This window comes from Mus caroli, chromosome X (assembly GCF_900094665.2).
Source record: "Mus caroli chromosome X, CAROLI_EIJ_v1.1, whole genome shotgun sequence".
In the NCBI taxonomy this organism is placed as follows: domain Eukaryota; kingdom Metazoa; phylum Chordata; class Mammalia; order Rodentia; family Muridae; genus Mus; species Mus caroli.
In genome coordinates this window covers 13,666,002-13,671,641 of record NC_034589.1, presented here as the reverse complement: position 1 = coordinate 13,671,641, position 5,640 = coordinate 13,666,002, and the positions used below count along the sequence as shown (strand labels likewise).

At 39.9% G+C, this 5,640-nt stretch overlaps 1 protein-coding gene across 4 annotated transcripts in view; it reads right to left on the bottom strand.

Moving 5' to 3' along the window:
- Positions 1-5,640, bottom strand: part of Jade3 (jade family PHD finger 3) — an 88,528-nt gene that overhangs the window by 72,058 nt on the left and 10,830 nt on the right. The gene's annotated exons all lie outside the window — the stretch shown is intronic.

The following is a 5,640-nucleotide window of genomic DNA, read 5'->3' as shown; positions in this document are numbered from 1 at the left end:
CTTTCAGCAAAATCTTGCTAGTGTATGCAATGGTGTCAGCGTTTAGAAGCTGATTATGGGATGGATCCCTGGATACGGCAGTCTCTAGATGGTCCATAAATAAATATTTTTTAAAAAAGAAAACGTGGTACATCTTCACAATGGAATACTATTTAGCTATAAAAAATCAAAGACATCATGAATTTTGCAGGCAAGTGGATGGATCTTGAGAATGTCATCCTGAGGTAATTCAGTCCCAAAATGACATGCATGACATACATACACACACACACATACATACGATTGATTTTGTGTGTGTATGTGTGCATACCACACTATATGCATGTCTGGTGTTCATAAGGTCAGAAGAGGGTAGCAATGGATCCCCTGGAACTGGAGTTATGGACAGTTACAAATCATTATGTGGGTGCTAAGAAGTGAACTACTCCCTCTTCTAGAGAAAACAGTGCTCGTAAATGCTGAGCTACCTCTCTAGCCCCTGAAGGTAACCTGAAGGTGAAACTCTATGAGATTACCACCAAAGGCTCCAATGGTGGAAATGCAAATTCAACTGAAAGAGAGAAAATGCCACTGAGGTGTGGGTTCTTAGTTTAGAAACAATTTTCTATAAAATGTTTTCCAGTTTCAGCAGCCATCTAGTGTTGTAGATCAAGGCCAGACTACATCTTGATCTGGCTGTGGAATTTGGCAGCATCAACCACATGATGCTGATTTTTGCAGTCATACAATGCAAGAATGAAGTGGTCATAGAGGTTTTCAAAGCTGCTGAGGATGGGTAGCATGCAGAACGGTCAGATTCCAATCAAGGAGTCCCTGAGAAGTCACTTTAGAAACTATGACAGAGGCCCAAATTGCAATGCAGACCTTGGTATGTTAGAGATGCAAAGGACATCTACTGAGAATAGCTACAGACACAAAGTGAAGCTATCCCAATTGATAAGTTGTAAGTGCTATGGACAGAAGAAATGGAGGGGCAGGGTTGCCCAAGTCCATTGGAGCCCACATGATCACAAGTTCAAGATGTTGGACATAGAGGTTGGTGTTGTCTTGATGTGAAACCCAGCCTTGCTTTGGGCCAGTCTTTCCTTGCTATATCTCAAGTCCATCCATTTGGAATGGGAATGTTTTTGCAGAAATGCAAAATCTAAGATTTAAGGGATCATAAAGGCCTTTTTTGTTGTTGTTGTTTTGGTTTTTCGTGACAGGGTTTCTCTGTATAGCCCTGGCTGTCCTGGAACTCATAAGGCAAAATATATTTAATCTATCCTTAAAAGTCTTGACACGTTGATCAATGGAATAGAATTAAAGACCCAGAAATAAGATCACACACTTATGGTCACTTGATCTTTGACAAAGATGCCAAAAATATACAATGGAAAAAAGAAAGCATTTTCAATAAATGGTGCTGGTCTAACTGGCTGTCTGTATGTAGAAGAATGAAAATAGACCCATATTTATCACCTTGTACAAAGCTCAAGTCCAAGTGGATCAAGGACCTCAGCATAAAACCATATACACTGAATCTAATAAAAGAGAAAGTGGAGCCGGGCAATGGTGGCACATGCCTTTAATCCCAGCACTTGGGAGGCAGAGCCAGGCGGATTGAGTTCCAGGCCAGCCTGGTCTACAAAGTGAGTTCCAGGACAGCCAGGGCTACACAGAGAAATCCTGTCTTGAAAAAAACAAGAACAACAACAACAAAAAAAAAACAAAAACAAACAAACTAAAAAAAAAAAAAGAAGAGAAAGTGGGAAAGAGCCTTGAACTCATTGGCACAGGGGGAAATTTCCTAAACAGAACTCTAATGGCTCATGCTCTAAGATCAACAATTGATAAATGGGACCTCAGGAAACTGGAAAGCTTCTGTAAGGCAAAAGACATAGTCATTAAAACAAATTGGCAACCTACAGATTGGGAAAAATTCCTCTCTAACCCCATATCTGATAGAGTGTGAATATTCAAAATATAAAAAAGAACTCAAGAAGTTAATCACTAAAAAACCAAACAACCCAATAAAAAATGGAATATAGAACTAAACCGAGAATTCACAACTGAGGAATCTAGAATGGCTCAGAAACACCTAAAGAAATGTACAAAGTCCTTAGTGATCAGAGAAATGCAAATCAAAATGACCCTGATACCAATCAGAATGGCTAAGATCAAAACCTCAGGTGACAATACATGCTGAAGAGGATGTGGAGAAAGAGAACACTCCTCCATTGCTGGTGGGATTGCAAACTGGTACAACCACTCTGGAAATCAATCTGGAGGTTCCTCAGAAAATTGGAAATAGATCTACCTGAAAACCCAGCTATACAACTCTTGAGAAGATACACATAAGATGCCCCACCCACCATGCCATAGGGGCACATATTCTATTATGTTCATAGTGGCCTTATTTGTGATAGCCAGAAGCTAGAAACAACCTAGATGTCCCACAACAGAAGAATGGATACAGAAAATGTGGTTCATTTACACAATGGAATACTATGCAGCTATTAAGAACGAGGACATCCTGAGTTTTGCAGGCAAATGGATGGAACTAGAAAATATTATCCTAAGTGAGGTAAAGTGAGCAGACCCAAAAGGACGTGCATAGTATGTACTCACTAATAAGTGGATATTAGTCCTCCCCCGCCAAAAAAAAAAAAAAAAGAGTATAGAATTCCCAAGATACAGTCCACAGAACTCGAAAAGGTCAACAAGCTGAAGTGCCCAAGTGAGGACAACTCAGTCCCACTTGGGAGAGAGAAGAAAGCAACCACTACTGGGGAGGGAGGGGGGAATTGGGAGGGAACGTAGACAGGATGGGGGGAGTGGAGGAGATTGGGGAACCGGAACTGGTATTGAGTGAGGGAAAAGGACTGAAGTCCCGAGGGCCAGCAGAAAGAATGTAAACAGGCAACCCCCAGAAATAGAAGGTTGGAGAGACCCTCCAGAATGCACCAGAGACCTGAGAGGTGAGACACTCTCAATACTCAAAAGGAGGCATCTTAAATGAAATGCTGGAGAGTAAGGAGAGGGAAATTATAGAGCCCACCTCCAGCAGGAAGATAGGCTATCAAGTGAGGGATGGGGCTGCCATCCCACAGTCACATCTCTGACTCATAATTGTTCCTGCCTGAAAGAATCACAGGGATGGAAATGGAGAGGAGCCTGAGGAAAAGAAGGTCCAGTGACAGGCCCAAAGTGGGATCCAGCTCAAGGGGAGGTCCCAAGGCCTGACACTGTTACTGAGGCTATGGAATGCTCACAAAAAGAGACCTATCATGACTGCCCTCTGAAAGACCCAACAAGTAGCTGAAAGAGTCAGATGCAGATATTTGCACCCAACCAATGGACAGAAGCAGCTGAGCCCTGTTGTTGAATTAGGGAAGGCTGAAAGAAGCTGAGAAGGAGGGTGACCCTGTAGGAGGACCAGCAGTCTCAATTAATCTGGATGCCCAATTTCTCCCAAACACTGGACCACCAAACAGACATCATACACCAGGTGATATGAGGCCCCCAACACACATACAGTATAAGAATTCCAGGTCTGTGTTCATTCAGAAATGATGTACCTAACCCTCAAGAGATTGGAGGCCCCAGGGAGTTTAGAGGTCAGGTGGGTGGGGTTGGGGACATCCACCTGGAGACAGGGGGGTGGGAAGTATGGTATGTGGAACAGTTATGGGGGAAGGGGGATAAAATATGGAGTATGAAAAAATAATAATAATACAAACGGAAAGTAAAATTCAGAAGTACTTGATTTTCTTCTGCCCTTTTCTTTACCTGGTCTATTTCTACTGTTTTTGATTTAAGTACAACAATTATATTTTGTTAGAAGACTTGCTTAACTTGCTTCCACTCCCAACCTGGGTTGAATACTAACCTTCTGGCTTTAATATTTACCCCTATAGTAATGTGATTATCTGACCATGTCTCCCAGCCGAGTTTAAATTCCTGGGAGGCAAAGAGTGTGCCAAATCTTATCTCTGTGCCTATTAACCAGCCTTAGACTTGATAGCCAGTAGGATCTTTGTAGGATGTGTGCTTATATGTGTAAGTTCTTGACTTTTGGGCCATCTGTCCAGTGCCCTCCACTGTATTTGTTTCTTTTTAATAGTGTCTATTACTGAAACAGGAATATAGATTCACAGGAATACAGATACCATGAGCTCCAGGTATCTGCCTATCTCCTTCCTCCCCTTTCCACCTCAGTTCTGAAGTTACTAATGTATACCACAGCATTAATCTTTATATGAATACTGGGAATCCAAACTCAGACCTCATGATTACATGGCAGGCATTTAAAACTGAGTCATCTCCCTGGCCTTCAGTGAAAAATTTTTTAATGGAACTTGGCTAATATCTTTAGAACAAGGTCACAGAATATGGTAAGAGAAGAAACTAGTGCTGAGACTTTTAACTCTTCATCTAAGCAAGCTTTCAGTTGCACCATGCATTAAAATATCATTTAAACTGAGTGTGGTGACACATGCCTTTAATCCCAAAACTCTAGAGGTAAAGGCAGGAAGTTTCTGTGAATTGGAAGCCAGCCTAAATTTATACAGAGATCCAAAGCAGCTAGGTGCAGAGTGGGAACCTGTCTCAAAAAAAACCAGTCACATAAACCTGGCACAAATCTAGAAATTATATTCTAAAGGTATTAAATTGATCTTTGAAGGGCTAGAAAATATAAATATTCTAAGTAAACCAATGAACTGATTTAAAGAAAGAATTTAAAATATTTCATATTCTACATATTGTATACAAAAACTTACTGAGTTAAAAAAGGAATAAAACACAAAAATTACTCAAAAGAAACCAAAGTGGTTATGTTAATATAAAAATTTACCCAGGAGGGCTGGAGAGATAGCTCAGCGGTTAAGAGCACTCACTGGCTGCTCTTCCAGAGGTCCTGAGTTCAATCCCCAGTAACTACATGGTGGCTCACAACTATCTATAATGGGATCCAATACCCTCTTCTGGTGTGTGTCTGAAGACAATTGACGGTGTACTCATATAAATAAATATATAAAAAAATAAATCTATCTTAAAAATATGAACCCAGATTGAAGATATTAAAAATGACAAAAATATCACTATAGGAAGTAGACAGAAAAAAAAATTAAGTGTGTACATATCCAAATACAAACTACAAAACAGGTAAAGCAAAAACTAAGATGAAAGGATAAACTGTCAAGTCTACAATTATGGATAGAGACTTCAACATTCTTCCTTCAACAATTGGTAGAACTGCCAGAAAGTCAACAAGAATATAGAAAAACTACTCAACACCATCAACCGGCAGAATTTAATCAGTCCTTTTAGAACAATGCATCCAACCACAGAAAACTATATTACTTTGAAGTATTCATAGAAAAGATATGAAGATAGACCACAGATTGAGTCATAAAACAAGTTTTAAAAAACTGATATTATTCTGACCATAAAAGAATCAAAGTATAAGTGCAGAAAGATAAAAGAAGTATTGACATACACAAGCTTCTGTGAGGCAAAAGACACCGTCAATAAGACAAAAAGACCACCAACAGATTGGGAAAGAATCTTTACCTATCCTAAATCAGATAAGGGACTAATATCCAATATATATAAAGAACTCAAGAAGGTGGAGTCCAGAAAATCAAATAACCCCAT